Below are 20,898 nucleotides of genomic sequence, written 5' to 3'. Positions count from 1 at the left end.
ACAGTAGATGAGGTTGGAGGAGGTACAAGTGGACCTCTGCCTAACGTGAAAGGACTGTTGGGATCCCTGGACAGAGTTGAGGGAGAAGGTATAGGGACAGGTGTTGCATCTTCTGCGGTTGCAGGGGAAGGTACCTGGGAGGGGGTGGTTTGAGTGGGAAGGGATGAGTTAACCAGGGAGTTGCGGAGGGAATGGTCTCTGCGAAAGGCAGAAAGGGGTGGAGATGGGAAAATGTGACTGGTGGCGGGATCCCGTTGTAGGTGGAGAAATTTTGGATGATCATATGTTGTATGTGACGGCTGATGGGATGGAAGATAAGGACTAGGGGGACTCTGTCTTTGTTGCGACCAGGGGAAGGGGGAGCATGGGTGGTGCTGCGGGGTACCAAGGAGAATGAGTGAGGGCCTCTGGTAATTTTCTCTCCCCACTCTCTGTCTCCCTCCTGTTTCTCTCTCCGCTCCCTCCTCTCTCCCCACCCTCTCTCCCACGGGATATCGGGTCGGGACCCGAGGGAGAGAGAGACGTTGGAGACCGGGACCAGAGGCACCGAGACCCCGAGACCCAGAGTCGGCGAACTCCCGACACGGCGGGCGGGTCCCCGTTCCCAGTGAGAAACAGATGCGAAGCCAGTGCTGCCCAGCACAGCCCAGCCCAGCCGTCGCTGTGTGAGAGAGAGAGAGAGAGTCGGGTGTGTGCTGTGCTGTGTGAGAGGGACCCTGACTTTGCTGCAGCTCCACAAGGCCCTACAGGAGCCGCTCCCTGATCAAGGCCGACTTCGGGCCGCCGTTGCTGCCCAGACCCGGCTCGGCCCCGTCTCGCCACGGAGCGCAGCTGGACAAGGCCGACTGGGGGAAAGACGACTTGGCCGCGGGGGACAAGGAAGTGATGAAAACTCGCCCGGACGCCGGCGTTGGTCGGACACAGTCATTAAATGTTTGTGCTGAAGAAATCCTGAAGGATGGTGGAGAAGAGAATAGTGAACAAGGAGAGTGTGATGACACCAGACGGTTTGGTTCCTCTGCCAACCATGATCATCACCTGGAAGATGTGCTGTTTATTGATACAGCTACATCTACCACCACCCGAAGAGGTCAAAGAGATCCTGACGGTCCTGACGTGCATGAAGGCACTGAGACTGGGAAATGCACAGACTGCACCAAACTGCTGCAGACACTGGATATATTTGAAACGAGGATAGCAGCATTAGAAAAATGCAAAGGACTACAAATACTGCAAGTCAACGACAGAAACGGACCATGAACACGTCCTCCAGGATACAGTGCCGATGGGTGAGTTAGCTGAGCTAGCTCTGACAAACACACAACTAAATGATGACGATGAAAGCTACATTATATCCTTCCCGAAACTGGACAAGAGAGAGACAGTTCCAGCTGCCTCTTACTGGCACCAAGTCGGCGCTAAGCCCAAACGGAAAACCACAGTGAATCAACAAGTTCACTTGACGCCAAATGCTAGGCTACCCAAAGCTAAAGTAGCACGTACCAGCCGGATTAGCCCGTCCCCGAAGCTAACTCTGCCGCTGAAAAACAGGTTCCTGCCACTACGAGAGTCAACGAACGCCAGCCCGCAGAAACGTGATGAGAAACGGAGACGGAACACGTCGCCAGGCAGGCAAGCTGCCGCGAGCCCCGAGATGCGTCCGGACAGACGGCGCGGACAGAGACGGACCATGAACACGTCGCCAGGGAGGCGAGCTGCGCATGGGTCCGTCACCTCAAGCCCCGGGGCGCGTCCGGACAGACGGCGCAGACAGAGACAACAAGGGCCCATCACACAGAAAGCGGATGAACCAGACACTCTGATTGTTGGAGATTCAGCCATAAAGGATATAACCAGTAAGAAGATCAAAACATGCTGCTTCCCAGATGTGACGGTTAGTGATGTCAACCAGAAATTAGCCACAATTATACTGGAAAACCCCAAAATCCCACAGGTAATTGTGCATGCAGGATTTAATGATATTCGAAAAGAACAGTCAGAACTTTTAAAGAGGGATTTTACTGAACTATTAGATACACTGGACAAATTAGACATTAAATCATTCATCAGTGGTCCCATACCAGCAGTTGACAGGGGAATAAACATATTCAGTCGGCTACCTGCACTGAATACATGGCTTTCCAGAGTCTGCAATGAAAGAGGAAGGAGCTTTATTGACAACTTTAACTTGTTGTGGGGGCGCAAATATCTTTTCAGAGCAGATGGTCTACACCCAAATAGGTTCGGCTCAAAACTGTTAAGGGACAATCTTCTCTTCTCGCTCTCCCACAAATCTACCCTGCCACGGTCTGACACACAGGCTGCAGTCAGACCACAGGTAGGGAAGCGAGGCAACAGCCCCCCCCACACATCTACCCTGCCACTGTCTGACACACAGGCCGCAGTCAGACCACAGACCTTGAGGAGAGACAACAGCCCTCCCCCACCCACCCATCCCCATTGACGCGCCCTTACCCCCCTACCATCCCCCACTGCTGATGCTGGCTTGGAGAGGAACGGCCACCACCCTCCTCTGCACTCGCCCATCGATGATGACCTCCACCCTCATCTCACCCATAGCCATAACAACACCAGCTCCACTGTTTCCTCCCATTATGATTTTCCATATGAATTGAAGAAACAGGAAAAAAGGTGGCATTAAACTTGCATCTCTGTCTATGATGCCCAGCCCACGCCCCATATCAGTACCATCGCCACGTCACGGCCGCAGGGCGATAACAACCAAGCGGAGGGCGCCACAGCCCCCCTCCTGTATTGATAGCAGTCCTGAATATTACTGACAAGAAAGGGTTCAGCCGTAGACACATTACGAAGGAAGTTCCGCATAATCAGCTGAACCCAAGGTCGCCTACGTCAAACTATGGCACCTTCTGCATTCCTGTTGTGACTACTAAGAGAGTAAACAAAGGAAAACTTAGACACACTGCTAACCTAACAAACCTAATACCTATTACCTCCAAACCAAAACCAACCATAAAGCCTATCAATAATACCATCAGGATGGGTCTGCTTAATGTTAGGTCTCTTAATAACAAATCATTTTTAGTCAACGATTTTATTACCACCTCTAAACTGGATTTTATGTTTTTAACTGAAACATGGCTAGAACAAAATAACAGTGCAACCATTCTGATCGAGACAGCTCCTCCCAACTATAACTTTTTTGATGTATGTAGATCTGGAAAAAGAGGTGGAGGGGTTGCTGCTATATTTAAAAATGTATTTCAGGGGAAACAGATGTCACTTGGTGATTTTCCATCATTCGAATACCTTTGTGCTATATTGAAATGTTCCCCCAGAGTTCTCCTATTAATTATTTACAGGCCTCCTAAATATCATGCTAATTTTTTCGATGACTTTACAGAATTATTGTCTAGCATCTCCACTGACTTTGACTGTCTAGTTATAACTGGTGATTTTAATTTTCATACTGATGATTTGAAGGACAACGGTGCAAAATAATGTTTTACTATTTTAGACACATTTGAACTGTCTCAACATGTGAAAGAGGCTACTCATTGTAATGGGCACACCCTGGACTTGATTATCACAAAGGGTCTCAATGTTTCTGATATTTTCGTGACTGATCCTTCATTGTCTGACCACTTCTGTGTTTTCTTTAATATATCTTTTATTCCCGACATACAGACAAAATCAAATATTGTCAAAAAACGGTATATAAATGAACATTCTAATGTACTCTTTAAAAATGCCATCTCCTTGTTACCACCTCTAAACCCATGTTCTGCTGATGATCTTGTAGATAACTTTAACTCCAAAATTGTGAAAGTTATAGATGTCATTGCACCTGTTACGGTTAAAACGATTTCTGGTAAGCAGAAGGCACCCTGGAGAAAAGCTGCTTTTGTAACAGCCCAGAAAAGAGAATGCCGGAAAGCCGAACGCATCTGGCGGAAAACAAAACTTCATATTCACCATGACATCTATAAAGAGAGCCTCCGTGCCTACAATTTAGACTTAAAACGTGCTAGAGAAACATTTTTCCCCAATATCATTAACAACAACACTAATAAGGCAAAAATCCTATTTGCAACTGTTGACAGACTGACCAACCCCCCCCCAACACAAATACCACCTGAACTCCATTCCACGCAGAAATGCAATGAGTTTGCATTATTTTATACAGATAAAATTGAAGGCATCAGACGTGCCATCAATATCACCGCTTCAAACACAAATGTTGGATCACCACCCTGTTTAGGCAAAAGTAACGTGGCAATGATGACATGCTTTAATGTCATAGACTCTAAAACTCTTGTGGAAATGGTGACACAACTAAGGCCATCCACCTGCTGCCTTGATGCTTTACCTACTAACTTCTTTAAGAATGTTTTTGACTGCCTAGCAATAGACATACTGCAAATAGTTAACAGCTCTCTTCAATCAGGCAATTTCCCAAAAGCCTTGAAAACTGCAGTTATTAAACCTCTTTTAAAAAAGCGGAGCCTAGATGCCTCTATTATTAACAACTATAGACCAATATCAAACCTATCTTTCATAAGTAAAATCATTGAGAAAGTTGTCCTCCAGCAACTTAATCACTTCCTGGCTTCAACTGGCTGCTACGACAACTTCCAGTCAGGATTTCGACCTCTTCATAGCACCGAGACCGCCCTTATTAAAGTTGTAAACGACATCCGTCTTAACACAGACTCTGGCAAAGTTTCAATATTAATGCTATTAGACCTCAGTGCTGCATTCGACACTGTTGATCACTAAATACTTTTGGACAGGTTGGAAAAATGGGTGGGGCTTTCAGGCACAGTCTTAAGTTGGTTCAGGTCATATCTACAACATAGGAACTATTTTGCTTCCATTGGCGACTTTGTATCAGAACCAACCAACGTGACGTGTGGAGTCCCGCAAGGTTCGATCTTAGGGCCCTCTTTATTCAACATCTACATGCTCCCACTAGGGCAAATCATGCGAAATAATAATATTGACCACCACTGCTATGCCGATGACACTCAAATCTATGTAGAGCTATCACCAAATGACTATCGCCCCATAGATCTGTTGTGCCAGTGCATTGAGCAAGTCAAAGACTGGATGTGCCAAAATTTCCTCCAACTAAATAAGGACAAAACGGAGATAATTGTTTTTGGTGGTAACCCAACACCTTCACTCTCTGTCCCTGAAAACTTCAAACAAAGCCAGAAATCTTGGGGTTATTATGGATTCAGATTTAAATTTCGACAGTCACATCAAATCAGTAACAAAATCGGCCTACTATCACCTCAAAAACGTAGCAAGATTAAGAGGACTCATGTCAGCTCAAGACTTAGAAAAACTTGTACATGCCTTTATTACTAGTAGGCTAGATTATTGTAACGGTCTCCTTGCAGGTCTTCCGAAAAAAACTGTCAGGCAGCTACAGCTTGTCCAGAACGCTGTTGCTAGAGTTCTAACAAAGACCAAAAAATGTGAACACATTACACCAATTCTTAAATCCTTACATTGGCTCCCTGTATGTCAGAGAATTGATTTCAAAATCCTGCTGCTCACCTATAAATCACTACATGGTTTAGGACCAAAGTATATCACTATATACTTCCACTATATAAGCCTTCTAGATTGCTAAGATCTTCTGAAACCAATCTGTTAGTGATTCCCAGAGTAAATACAAAACATGGGAAAGCAGGATTTAGTTACTATGCAACAAATAGCTGGAATAAACTTCCTAAAGATTTAAGACTTGCCTCAACTTTGACCACTTTTAAAACAAGACTGAAAACTTTTATGTTTACTTTAGCTTTCAGCTAAATCTTAACTACATTGCACTTTTAACTTTTGCACTTTTTATAATGCATTTTTAATTTTGCTTTTCTTTTCTTTTAATTCTTCTATTTTATTTCATTTTATTATTTTATTTTATTGTATGACATGTTTTTATGTGAAGCACTTTGAGTCTGCCTCGTGTATGAAATGTGCTATATAAATAAAGTTGCCTTGCCTTGCCTTGCCTCATGTATGATGGGAGAGGAGAACCACCATTCCTTAAAGAATGAGGACATCGTGGATGTCCTGGATGGAACACCTCATCTTGGGCGCAGATGCGGCGTAGACGGAGGAATTGGGAGTAGGGGATAGAGTATTTGCAGGAAGCAGGTTGGGAAGAAGTGTAGTCAAGATAGTTGTGGGAGTCAGCGGGTTTGTAATAGACGTCAGTCAATAGTTTATTTCTTGTGAAGGAGACTGTGAGATCAAGAAAGAGGATGGAGGTGTCGGAGATGGTCCAAGTAAATTTGAGTGCAGTATGAAAATTGGCGGTGAATTTGATGAAGTCCATGAGTTCTGCATGGGTGCAGGAGGTAGAGAGTTTGAGAATAGGGCCTTTGTAGGCCTGGAACGGGGATTGTTCAACGTACCCTACAAATAGGCAGGCATAGCTGGGGCCCAAGCGGGTGCCCATAGCTATGCCTTGGACTTGAAGGAAGTGGGAGGAGTCAAAGGCCAAGTTGTTGAGTGTGAGGACCAGCTTCGCTAGGTAGAGTAGAGTGTTAGTGGAGGGAAATTGGATGGCTCTGCGGTCGAGGAATAAATGGAGAGCTTTCAGGCCTTCCTGGTGGGGGTTGGAGGTGTAGAGTGACTTACGTCCATAGTAAAGATGAGGGAGTGGGGGCTCGGAAAGCGGAAGTCATTGAAGAGATGAATGGGATGTGAGATTTCTTGGACATTGGACCAGGGCGGATAGGGTGGAGTCGTGGTACGTGGAAATCATTTCCGTGGGACAGGACCAGACAGAAACAATGGGTGTGCCAAGGCAGTTGTGTTTTTGGATTTTGGGGAGATGGTAAAACCGGGCTGTGCGGGGCTGGGAAACGATAAGGCTCAAGGCTGTGGTAGGCAGACAGCCAGAAGTGATGAAATCAGAAATGGTGTGTGAGATTAAGGCCTGGTGCTCGTCTGTGGGATTATGGTCCAAGGAAAGTAGGAGGAGGTGTCTGAGAGTTTCCTGACTGTGATTTCTGGTGAGAACTGTTCTAAAGGCTTTTAAACCAGGGTTTTCACCAGTTCACTGATTTTCTTTTGTATGTCACTTAATTTGACACCAGAATGATAAGTGAAAGGATTCCAATGAGCACCTTCAAATTTTATGCAGTTATATTGTCTATGGCTAATGGAGATTTTTGATTATTGTCAGGTAAAGAAACTTGACCTGTCTGCTCTTCCATTCACAACCGCTTAAACTGAAATTATGTACAGGTATGTTACAGAGGACTGCCGCACTGCATTCAGTCTTGGAAAATTCACTTAGCTTTGCCATTTTTCAGATTATCCAGTCAAAATTGGAAGCAGGATAGGATCTATATTTGCATAATCAAAAAGGAACACTAGGCTCAGTTGTGTGAATGTAATTCGATAAGGATAGTGAGGATTTCAAAGCCAATGGTTCACTTGAGCGACTAACGAACCTTTACAGAATGCCAACGCCTACCACTTTTTTACTCAGAGGATGGGGGGTATATGTAATGAGCTGCCCGAGGAGGTAGTTGAGGCAGGTACAATAACGACACTTGAAAGGACAATTGGCCAGGTACATGGATTGGAATGTTTGAGAGGAATATGGGCCAAAAGCGAGCAAATGGCACTAGCTTAGACTTGGCATCTTGGTCGGCATGGACAAATTGTGCCGAATGGCCTTTATGTGCTGTGCGACTTCATGACTCTAAGACCCAAAACATAGCTCGGAATTGGTACCAGGAAGAAAGGTGTGGTGAACCCATTCTTTGCGGCTGGTTAAAATAGCTTATCTGAGTTATTAAAGGTTATATGTATACAAGGCTAATCATGTAAATGGTACTGGGTTTATAAAGACAATTTGCAGTATGGGAGGATTTTTTTTCCAAATTTTTTCTAGCAATAACACATGCAAAGGTTTGAGTAATAAGTAGATGGTTCCTTCATTGGAGATTTGGTGGGTGCTTGTGGTGTCAAATTATGTATCATTGCTTTAATACAAAATTACCTATTCATTCACAAATGAACCTCTGATTTGTCATTCAATGTGAAAATATAGGGACTGAAATCCAATGTCAAACATTAATAAAACTTTATTAATAAACATTAATAGAACTTGCATTCATTCATTACCTCAAATAAAGTGTTCCAGGGAAATTGTTATAGAGGTTGCAGAATAACTTTGCTGCAGTTGGAATTCCAAGAAAACATCAAAAATAACAGTTTTTGCCAGGAAATCTACATCAAACAATCTAGATAAATCTGTAAATGTGACAGAAACTTGGTTGAAAATAATGTGTAGCAGTTTTAAAGCTGGATAATGCAGTGGAACAGAGGAGATTCTCGAGAACGACGTTCCAGAAGATAAAGCAAGGTGACTATAGATTCTGATTCAAACACCAGTATAGCAGGATGGGATTTCAGATTTGGGATCAGAGGAAATGGTAAATGAAGAGTAAATGAAGAACACCTCCGTTCAGTCCACATTAACCAAGCTGATCTCCCGGTGGCCCAGCACTTCAACTCCCGCTCCCATTCCCAATCTGACCTGTCCGTCCTGGGACTCCTCCATTGTCAGAGTGAGGCCCAATCCAAATTGGAGGAACAGCACCTCATATTTCCCTTGGGTAGTTTGCACTCCAGCGGTATGAACATTGACCTCTAACTTCAGGTAGCCCTTGTTTTCTCTCTCCATCCCCTCCACTTTCCCAGTTCTTCGACTAATCTTACTGTCAAGTCAAGATAGTTTATTGTCATGTGTCCCAGATAGGACAATGAAATTCTTGTTTGCTGCAGCACAACAGAATATTGTAGGCATAAATACAGAACAGATCATTGTGTCCATATACCATAGAATATATATATACACACACATAAATAAACAGATAAAGTGCAATAGGCTGTTATAGTTCAGAGTTTGTTGGAAGTTGTGTTTAATAGTCTGGTGGCTGTGGGGAAGAAGCTGTTCCTGAATCTGGATGTTGCAGATTTCAGGCTCCTGTAACTTCTACCTGATGGCAGCGGAGAGATGAGTGTGGGTCCTTGATGATGTTGGCAGCCTTTTTGATGCAGCGACTGGGATAGATCCCCTCGATGGTAGGGCGGTCAGAGCCGATGATGGACTGCGATGTGTTTACAACTTTTTGCAGCCTTTTCCGCTCCTGCATGCTCAAGTTGCCGAACCAAGCCACAATGCAACCGGTCAGCTTGCTCTCTACTCCTCCTTGACATACCGACTCTCCGTAATCTTCTCAGGAAGTAGAGGCGCTGATGTGCTTTGTTTATAATTGCATCAGTGTTCTGGGACCAGAGATCTTTGGATATATGCACGCCCAGGAATTTGAAGATCTTGACCCTTTCCACGGGATTGTAGGTCCCTATCCTACCCCTTCCAAAGTCCACAATCAGTTCCTTGGTTTTGCTGGTGTTGAGAGACAGGTTATTATGCTGGCACTGATAATTGCTCGTTTCTAAGCTTCCCCCCAGTCTAGTTTCAGTAAAAACACTGAATCAAGCACTTGAATCAACTAAATATTTTACCAAAAGTTCGTCACAGATCAAACACTGTACCTATCCCACCGTGGGTTCGATCCCGTGTCTATCTGTTCAAGCCCTCTAGGCCTTGCGCAGACAGAGACACTCCAGAAGGGTACGCAGTCTCGAGCATTCCTCTAGAAGATTGACCCTGAGTCTCGTGATCACGGCCTTTTATGTGCCCCGCGAACCTGAGGGCCGAACCACACGGGTTGTTTCTTAATCACCCAATTACAAATATCGATTAACCCCATACCTAACAGGTATTCCCCTAACTCAATGATACAACAGTTCAATACATTCTATTCACAACGGACTTCGAGATGAAGTCAACTTGGAAACATTTACCCTGATTAACAGAACTCTCAGACAAGGTTCAACACCCCATCCAATAAACATTCAGCAGAGTCAGATTCTGCAATATTATTTACAAGCTGTTTACAAAGTGTATATCTAGTTTGCAGCCACCCAATCCATCTTATGCATTTAGTACCAGATTGACAAGGCTTGCAAGGCTTCCTATTGTTTGCATGTGAATTGTATCTAAGTTCCAGACTCTCTGGCACCTCTCTCAGCCTGTCCCAGCTCTGCAGAGAACAATCCCAATTTGACCAAATCTCCCAGCAAGCCTGGACACTTAACCCCATTTTTAAATCCTGACTGGTCCAATTTAGCCAGGATTAACAGCACCATTTGGTCAATCGGTCGATCTCACCTATAGTCTGACTTGCCCCCACCAGTAATACGTCCCACAACAGTGGTCTCGTCGGCGAACTTGATGATGGAGTTCGCACTCTGTCCGGCTACGCAGTCATGAGTATAGAGTGAGTACAACAGGGGGCTGAGCATGCAGCCTTGGGGTGCCCCCATGCTGATTGTTATCAAGGATGACACATTTGCACCAATACGGACAGACTGTGGTTTGTGAATGAGGAAGTCGAGGATCCAATTGCAGAGGGATGCACAGAGATATGGATCTGAGAGCTTGGTAACCAGCTTGGAGGGGATGATTGTATTAAACGCTGAGCTGTAGTCAATTAATAACAGCTTGACATATGAGTTTTTGTTGTCCAAGTGGTCCAGAGGGAGTGGAGAGCCAGTCAGATTGCATCCACATTTGATCTGTTGTGGCGGTAAGCGAACTGCAGTGGATGCAGGTTTTTGTCGAGGTAGGAGATGATTTGCATCATGATCAGCCTCTCAAAGCACTTCATCACCACCGACGTTAGTGCCACTGGTCGATAGTCATTGAGGCACGTCACCTTGCACCTCTTGGGCACCGGTATTATTGACGCCTTTTTAAAGCAGGTGGGAACCTCAGACCTTAGAAGTGAGAGGTTGAAAATGCCCGTAAAAACTCCAACCAGTTGGGCTGCACGGGTTTTTAAAGCACACCCGGGTATACCATCAGGTCCAGTCTCCACCTACATTCTTTCTCTGTCCTGCCCCCTCCCCTGACATCAGTCTGAGAGAAGGGTCTTGACCCGAAACGTCGCCAATTCCTTCACCCCATAAATGCTGCCTCACCTGCTGAGTTCCTCCAGCATTTTGTGTCTACCCAAAGTATACCCATTGTTTGGTGAGTTCCCAATTCAAAAGAAGGGAAGTATCAAAACGTCTTCATCTTCAGGTGGTCAACTAGCTGAGAATAACCAAATTCATGAAGGTGTGCACCGGGAGTTGGGCCATATCCCTTGATTCTTTTATAGCCACATACCTGTCCAAATGCATTTATAACAATGTGATTGTACCTGCCTCTGCCAGCTCCCTAACAGGTTGTTCCAGATATTCACCTCCGAATGTGTGATAAACATTACCCTCAGATCTCCAATAAATACATCCACTCTCACCTTCTCCAGTTTTAGGCACCCTTATCCCTGAAAAAAGATGGTCACATTCTCCCATATTTATGACCCTCATGATAAAAAAGCTCCATAAGGTCCTCAACCTCCTGTACACCAGCGGGAACAGCCCCAGCGTATCCTGTCTCTCCATGTAACTAAATTCTAGGCAACATTGTGGCAAATCTCTGTTGTGCCCTTTCTCGCATTACCATATCCTTTCTATAGTGTTTTGACCAGAATTGTGCATAATATTCCTAGTGTGGTCTAAACCAATGACTTGTAACTATCCATAAGATGTCCTAACTCTTATTTTCAATACCCATGCCTTTGAAGGTATGTGGGCTAAATGCCTCCTTCACTACCCTATCTACCTGTGTTGCAATTCACAGGGAGCTATGAATGTACATCCCAAGCTCTTTCCAAATATCAATGCTTCCAAGTCTCTGCCATTTACTCTATATATCCAATAAGTATTAGATAATCCAAAATGCATTCTCTCACAATTGTATCTAACTCACTCACACGTTTGTCTGCATTTGGCCCATATCCCTATAACCTGGCTGAAAGTAGGTTCCTTATTATGGTGAGACAATGAACCCATACACAAGTCCAGCAGGTAGAGCAAAGAAAAAAATACCAGGGCACAGAATATAGCTGGGGTACATATATGGAAAAAGTGCAGATATAATAAGTGCAATGACCACAATGAGGTAGGTTGGGAGATTGCAACTATATCCTTAGCTTAAGAGAGGTCCATTCAGTAGTCTGATAAGAGTGGGGGGAAAATGGTTCCTGAATCTGGTGGCACCTGCTTTCAAGCTTTTGTATCATCTGCCTAATGACAGAGGAGAGAAGTGGAACTTAACAAGTTGTGAAAAGTCTTTGATGCAGTTTAACGTGGATAAATGTGAGGTAAGAACAGGAAGACAGATTATTGTCTGAATGGTGTCAAGTTGGGAAAATGGGAAGTACAAGGTGATCTGAGGGTCCTTGTTCATCAGTCACTGAAAGTAAGCATGCAGGTACAGCAGGCAGTGAAGAAAGCTAATGGCATGTTGGCCTTCTTAACAGGAGTAGGTGAGTATAGGAGCAAAGAGGTCATTTGTAGTTGTGCAGGGCCCTAATGAGACCACACCTGGAGTATTGTGTGCAGTTTTGGTCTCCAAATTTGAGGAAGGACATTCTTGCTATTGGGGGAGTTCATGAGGTTAATTCCCGGGATGGCGGGACTGTCATATGTTGATAGAATGGAGCGACTGGGCTTGTAAACACTGGAATTTAGAAGGATGAGAGGATATCTTATTGAAACATACGAAATTATTAAGAGATTGGACAGGCTAGAGGCAGGAAACATGTTCCAGGGGCCACAGTTTAAGAATAAGTGGTAGGCCATTTAGAACAGAGATGAGGAAAACTTTTTCACCCAGAGAGTTGTGAATCTGTGGAATTCTCTGCCTCAGAAGGCAGTGGAGGTCAATTCTCTGGACGCTTTCAAGAGAGAGTTAGATAGAGCTATTAAAGATAGTCAAGGGATATGGGGAGAAGGCAGGAACGGGGTTCTGATTGTGGATGATCAGCCATGATCACATTGAATGGCGGTGCTGGTTCGAAGGGTCGAATGGCCTACTCCTGCGCCTATTGTTTGTTGTCTATTGTCTAATATCATGTTGGCTGCTTTTCCAATGCAGTATGAAATGAAGCTTTGGCATGTTTTTGTGATGGTCTAGGATACATCTATAACTCCTGCAATTTCTTGGGGTCTTGGGCAGAGCTGTTGTCAAACCAAACTCTGATGCATTTCGATTCAAGGTTTTAAGGTGAAGGTCAGTTTATTGTCACGTGTATCAATTAAGGTACAGTGAAATTGGATTGAATGTTTTCTACGGTGCAAAAGTAAAAGTTGTTCGGAGATGTTGTAGACATGCCGAACCTCCATAGTTTTTTGAGGAAAGAGAGGCATTGTGTGTACTTTCTTGGCCATAGCCACAATGTGGTTCGTCCATGACAGATAGCTGGTGACAGTTACTCCAAGTTACATGAAGCTATCTACCATCTCCATTTTGGCACCATTGATGCTGACTTGGGCGTGCACAGCATATTTGTTCCTGAAGCCAATAGCAAGCACCTGTACTTTGCTGACAATGAGGGAGAGGTTGTTGTTTTACTTCGGAGTCACGTGACTGATTCCGTGAAGAAGCCCCGCCAGTCCGCATGCGCGTAATTACGTCGTTCGCATGGCGAAGCACCGGACTGGCAGGCGCGTCGCTCCTGCCAGCGGTAAGTTTAAACCTGCAGGTAAGTTTTGTATTCTTTACCAGGTTGTGTGTTTTTTTATAAGAGGTTGCCTGCTGGATATGTCGGGGCGAAGTCCGGACGGGCTGCAGGAAACCGGTTATTGGCCGTGGGGAATTGACACTCCGGTCAGCACCGCGGAAGCGGGGGTAACCGGCGGGCCGTCGGGTTCGCTACCACAGTGACCGCTGTGGTTCCCGTGGAGGGGGTGAATCCAGCAACGGTATCGCCACCAGAGTCTCTGACAGTGTAGTCAGCAGCTTCCAGATCCAGACCGCTATGGCTCTCGTGGAGGAGATAAGTCCAGGAGCGGTGTCGCCACCAGAGTCGCTGACGGTGCGGTTAGCGGGTCCCAGACCGATGGTGTGCCTATAAAAGGAGGTGAATCCAACAGTGAGTCGGTCAGGCCTGTGGACTCGGGGAGTCGGGCCAGGATGATTCCCCTCCTTCAATGGGTAGCGTCTTTGGACATTTGGCCCACATGGAGCACCTGATGGACAGGTTGCTCCACAATGGTACGCTCCAAAGGAGGGAGCTATCAGTCCGGGTCTCCTTGGGAGTCCGTGGTGACAGCACCTGTTTCAGGACTGTCCAGAGAAGATGCTCCAGCAAGAGGAGCTTTATATCCATGGGTTTCCTTGGGGCCCCGTGGCAGCAGCACCTGTTGAAGGGCTGTCTGGGAAGAGCTCCTGATGAAGAGGATGCTCCATCATGATGTGCTCCAGCCAGAGGTGCTTCATATCTACGGGTCTCCTCGGGGGCCCGTGGCAGCAGCACCTGTAGAAGGGCTGCATGATGCCTCCCTCTTGGAGGAGGTGAGCACACGGAATCAGTTTTGTTCTGACTCCGAGCGGAGGTATAGCTGATGAGCATACCACGAGGCAGGGGCCTGCGGCAGCACCTGTTCAGGGCTGTCTACGAATCTCCCTCTCTGTGGAGGGGAGTGCGAGTGGTCAGTGGGTAACTGACTTCAAATTCTAAAGTATGTCCATGGAATGTACTGGAGCACATGAGTATGGATTCAAGAGAGTCCTCGCAAATGAAGGTGGCAGGATACCCGGAAGGGGCCAGAGTTCCCCTCATGGTTTAAGTGCTGGAAATGAACAGCGCTATCAGGGGTGACATTAAAGACCAGCCGCCGAATCTTTTCTTCAGGTAAGACCTATTCAACAGGTAAAACCTGGATGTCGGACCAATCGAGGTACCAACGACGAGCAAAGCTTCATCGTTGCAGCGACAACACATCCCACGCCTCCATTGGCGTTACTGAAGATGGTGGCAGCATGAAAGCTGGGCACAGGTCTTTAAGCCGAGGCCCAAGTCGGTCTCAGGGGAAAAATATCGGACCATCTACATGTTGATAATATTTACAATTGTTTTTTTGTACAAATGATAATGATAACATGTGTTTAGTTTATGTGTTGTATGAAAGTAGAATTCCTTGATAAGGATGGAAGGGGCCTTGGTGCCTTACAACACACAAATGGTTGTGGCATCTAACCATGTAAAAAACTGCACAATACTAGGGTTCCAAGCACGGAATTGGGGCCAGAATTGTGTTTCGTGGCCAGGATTGGTTTTCAAGACAGGCTCGGAATTCGGGCCAGAGTTGTGGCTAGAGCAGGTACGGAATTGGCAGGCATGGCCTGTTCATTGTGAAAGGTGCAGAATGTCGTTTAACTCGCATGTGCAGTATAAATTTTCCGAATAGTAAACTTCGCATCTGATTTCCTTAGGATGCTCCCATTTACATAGATCACCGGAAACATTTGAAATTTATCTGGATAAAGGAAATGATAAAAACATTGCAAAATGGGTTAACTTCAGTTCCCAGGTTATTTACCAGATTACTAAAACTGATGCTTGGACTGATCAGAGCTCAAAAACATTTGTTATGTCTTGTCTGGAGGATATTCTAACGCTGTATGGTGCTAAAATCAACTGTTTCAGCCTCGAACTATGTTTAAGAAAATTAAGGTGATACCAACTAGACTTGTTCTTCATTAGGGAGTTACCTTGAACTATTAATTAGCCTGTGACTCCGCCCTGGGGTAAGAGATTGGAATTAATAGGAGCCTGTAACAATCTTGTTGTGATAAAGCAGCCTTCTATTCATCAAGTGTAATTGGCAATATAGTAGCTGTGATTCAGCTGTGCAAGTAGGGGAGCTTACAACGTGCAAAGTAGTAATCTCTCACGTGCCATGTAGGGCTTTGTGACAGACAGTATGCTATTTCCAGCTGAAGCTACCAAAGTCATAATGGTGGACAAACAGTATTCAGCTTTGCCCCAGTAGTCTGGTCAGTAAAATTTCAGGTATATTATAAACTGATGGGGCTTTAAGGTGGAAAATTATGAATGCCATCTCTAGTTTGGAGACGGAGGAGATTTGCATGAGTTAACAATTATTCAGTTATTGATATCAACTACTTATAGACACTAGGTTACAGGGTTATTGAGCGAATATGCATAATCTGCATGTTCAACGTTGAGTTAATACACTGTGGTGGTGGCATATGTTAGTCACATGGGTGCAATCAAGTCAGAATATCCTGTAATTTACCTAATCTAATTTTTCGTTAGAATATCATCACGTACAATCATTGACACCACAAAATGGGTATTGGATCATTAAGTATTTAATGAAATAATGGCTTGATGGAACACCGAATATCGATAAGTTTGTTTCCAGGCTCATTTACCGGTTGCAAAAATATGTGACATAACAGTGGTGAAAGACACATTCTCGCTTCAAGGAGAAGGAAGTTATTTTTGTCCCTCCATTTTGCCTCATCAGTTGGGTCTTGCAATAAAGTCAGCAAGATCCCGCTTTAGGTTGTCGTTCTGTCTGATTGGCCTATGCAGCCATGCTTCCCGCTTTTATCGGGAATAATAATACAACCTTTTATGGTTATTCTAAACGTAAAACTTTGCTGGTTCAGCCTGTGGCTCAGGAAACCAGCCTCTGCATGATAAAATCAATTTATTGACATAGATTCTGAGTAGACTACTCTCGCGGCTCGGATTGTCAGACCCATCTATATTTGTGCTCACTGCAGAGTGCAGGGATAACACCAAAAAGGATATGCATTACATTTCCTCTTCAGGAGATGGGAAGCGTTTTGTTTGAATACTAATGTTACATCTAATACGCTACAGATAACTGACATCTTGGAGTTCGTTTCAAATGGGTCTTTGACAATAAATTAAGTTATAAGACCAGTAACTGTGCCCAACGTGTCTTCCCATCATCTTTGCTGCAGCAAACGGGACTCACTCCGTCGGGTTTCACCCTCGGATCCAGAGTTGATAAAGGATATCTTTCACACAAGTTCTCCCAGGACAAGCACAGGGCAGTATGGGATATTGACATGGTATTACGGGACGACAGATGGCACAATGGGCTAAGTGTTCGGCTGGCAACCGGAAGGTAGCCGGTTCGAATCCCGCTTGGAGTGCATACTGTCGTTGTGTCCTTGGGCAAGACACTTCACCCAGCTTTGCCTGTGTGTGAATGTGTGTGAATGTGTGTGAGTGATTGGTGGTGGTCGGAGGGGCCGTAGGCACAGATTGGCAGCCACGCTTCCGTCAGTCTGCCCCAGGGCCGCTGTGGCTACAGAAGTAGCTTACCACCACCGAGTGTGACTGAGGAGTGAATGAATAATGCGATGTAAATCGCCTTGAGTATTAGAAAGGCGCTATATAAATCCCATCCATTATTATTATTATTATTAACACTATTTCACCGGGGGCTCCAACTACATCCTTAGCTTTGGCTCGGCTCTCATAAGGTAGTTATCCTCATGGCACTGGTCTCAGCGCAACGGGATCAGTCACTACATATTGTGACTGGACAGGATGGTTACATATGCAAATAATATTATATTTTAATGTTCAGTTAAGCAGAGCAGACGTGAGGTCTCAAACTAGTTTCATGGCATACCCCATGGACCTTCAGTTATGTATGGTCACACATATACAACAATACGTCAAGGTCACGAAGAGCCTTAGAGGCTCTGAACTAGCAATGTTTGTTAATTACAAAAACTTTATAAAAAGGTATTGGTTCAGACCATCTGGCCTGGTACTGGTTAAAACGGGGTTTGGCTCATGCAGGAGTAGATACTGATATTTTTCAAATCTCACTCCACCAGGACTGCTACAATATCAGCAGCAAAGGTTATGTACGTTCCGCTGGACCACATCCTAGCGACTGCAGGATGGTCGAACGAACGAACTTTCTGAACATTTCATAATAACCTATTGCCAGACCAGGGGTATTTGCCAACTCTATTTTAGGTTCAGTGGTTAGTTTACTCCCGGATGAGAGGTGTTACTATTATTTATTCATTATGAATGCTTCCCTCATCTGTCAATGAAGCAGTTGTGGTTGTGTAGACTCGTTTCTCACGGCATGAAATCACAGAGCTTTGAAATCTTCACGGAATCACTCATGTGACTCCGAAGTAAAATAGTATGATTAAACGAGAACTTACCAGTTTGAAGTTTGATCTTTATTTTATGAGGATTTACGATGAGCGATTATGTGCCCACCGCTCCCTACCCTCTCTCATAAAGATCACTCAGTAGTTCTAGTCTTCTCTAAGTCTTACTATGTTACTTCGACTACTGTTATCTGTGATTTCACATCGCTGCTTTGAAGATTGACACGCATGCGGACTGGCAGGGCTTCTTCACGTAATCGCTCATCGTAACTCATAAAATAAAGATCAAACCTCAAACTGGTAAGCTTGTTTAATCTTACTGTTTTATCACACTACACTGCTAAGTTCTCTATCTCCTTCCTGTACTCTGTCTCATCATTGTTCGAGATCTGGCCCACTTCATTGGCGTCATCTGCAAATGGTGATACAGCAAAATTTGGCCGCACAGTCATGTATATATTTAGGGAGTATATTAAGGTGCTGAGAATGCATCCTTGCATGACACCGGGGTTGAGAATTATGGTGGAGGGTATTTTGTCTTCGTTAGAAGGATAGTAGGTAATGTTATCTCACTTTTTAAGAAAGGTGGGAGAGAGAAAACGGGGAATTATAGACCAGTTAGCCTGACATCGTTGGTGGGGAAGATGCTGGAGTCAATTATAAAAGATGAGATAGCCGCACATTTGGATAGCAGTAACAGGACCGGTCCGAGTCAGCATGGATTTAGGAAGAGGAAATCTTCTTGACTAATCTTCTGGAATTTTGTAAGATGTAACTAGGAAAATGGACAATGGAGAGCAAGTGGATGTAATGTACCTGGACTTTCAGAAAGCATTTGATAAGGTCCCACATTGGAGATTAGTGGGCAAAATTAGGGCACATGGTATTGGGGGTAGAGTCCTGACATGGATAGAGAAGTGCTTGGCAGACAGGAAACAAAGAGTAGGGATTAACGTGTCCCTTTCAGAATGGCAGGCAGTGACTAGTGGAGTACCGCAAGGCTCGGTACTGGGACCGCAGCTATTTACAATATACATCAATGATTTGGATGAAGGGATTCAAAGTAACATTAGCAAATTTGCAGTTGACACAAAGCTGGGTGGCAGTGAGGAGGATGCTCTGAGAGTGCAGGGTGACTTGGACAGGTTGGGGGAATGGGCAGATGCATGGCAGATTAAGTTTAATGCGGATAAATGTGAGGTTATCCACTTTGGTAGCAAAAACAGGAAGGCCGATTACTATCTAAATGGCATCAAGTTGGGAAAAGAGGACGTACAACGGGATCTGGGGGTCCTTGTACATCAGTCTATGAAAGTAAGCATGCAGATACAGCAGGCAGTGAAGAAAGCGAATGGCATGTTGGCCTTTATAAAACGAGGAATCGAATATAGGAGCAAAGTGGTCCTTCAGCAGTTGTACAGAGTCCTAGTGAGACCACACCTGGAGTATTGTATGCAGTTTTGGTCTCCTAATTTGAGGAAGGACATTCTTGCTATTGAGGGAGTGCAGCGTAGTTAATGGTTAATTTCTGGGATGGCGGGACTGTCATATGCTGAGCAAATGGAGCAGCTGGGCTTGTACACTCTGGAGTTTAGAAGGATGAGAGGCAATCTCATTGAAACATATAAGATTGTTAAGGGCTTGGACACACTAGAGGCAGGAAACATGTTCCTGATGTTGGGGGATTCCACAACCAGGGGCCACAGTTTAAAAATATGGAGTAAGCCATTTAGAACGGAGACGAGGAAACACTTTTTCTCACAGAGTGGTGAGTCTGTGGAATTCTTTGCCTCAGAGGGCAGTGGAGGCAGGTTCTCTGGATGCTTTCAAGAGAGAGCTAGATAGGGCTCTTAAAAATAGTGGCATCAAGGATATGGGGAGAAGGCAGGAACTGATTGGGGATGATCAGCCATGATCACATTGAATGGCGGTGCTGGCCAGAAGGGCCAAATGGCCTACTCCTGCACCTATTGTCCTCACAGATTGTGGTCTATGTGTCAGTAAGTTGAATTTAAAGAGTTACATTACTTTGCCTGTACATTACAGGCAAAGACCTGACAAGTGGAATGTAATGTGGTAAAATATGAGCTGTCAAATTTGGCAGGAAAAATGAAAATATACGCATATTGTCTAAGCTTTAAGATGCATGGGAGTCTGGGTGGCCTGATCAATGATGCACAAAAGACTAGTATTCAGGTACAGCAAGTAAATGAGGAAGGCTAACAGGATGCTACAGTTTCTTGCAAAAGGAAGTTGAATACAAATAAGTGGTAGGTATGTGGAATGAGCAGCTAGAGGAGGCATTTGAGGCGGGTACTATAATAGCATTTAAAATACACTTGGACAGGTGCATGGATAGGAAAGGCTTAGATGGATATGGACCAAATGTGGACAAATGGGACTAGCTTAGATGGGCATCTTGGTCGGCATGGAAGAGTTAGGCGAAGGGTCCGTTTCCGTGCTGCACGACTCTATGACTCCAGGTAAGTAATACTTCGGTTAACAGGGCATTGATGAGACCAAGTACTCCATGCAGTATTATTTCTGTTATTTCTGGAAGGATATGAATGAATACGAAGTGGTTCAGAGATTGAGTGCATTGATACATATCAATGCATTGATAAGCTGTTATTTGAGGAAAGATTGGGATTTTTAGGGTTTTGACTGGAGGTCAGGGTCACGAGGGTTCTTGACAGAGTGGATAGGAAAAGGCTGAGATGGAATCTAGAAACAAGGGTCATTAAATAAAACCAATTCAGAGACTAAACAAAATTCATTAT

General features: G+C 44.7%; 1 pseudogene; it reads left to right on the top strand.

The window, feature by feature from the left end:
- The first annotated feature begins 15,091 nt into the window (after window positions 1-15,091).
- On the top strand, window positions 15,092-15,233 carry LOC116974782 (annotated as a pseudogene).
- The last annotated feature ends 5,665 nt before the right edge of the window (window positions 15,234-20,898 follow it).

This window comes from Amblyraja radiata, chromosome 6 (genome assembly GCF_010909765.2).
Source record: "Amblyraja radiata isolate CabotCenter1 chromosome 6, sAmbRad1.1.pri, whole genome shotgun sequence".
Taxonomy (NCBI): Eukaryota; Metazoa; Chordata; class Chondrichthyes; order Rajiformes; family Rajidae; genus Amblyraja; species Amblyraja radiata.
This window is presented reverse-complemented; position numbering and strand designations above follow the sequence as displayed.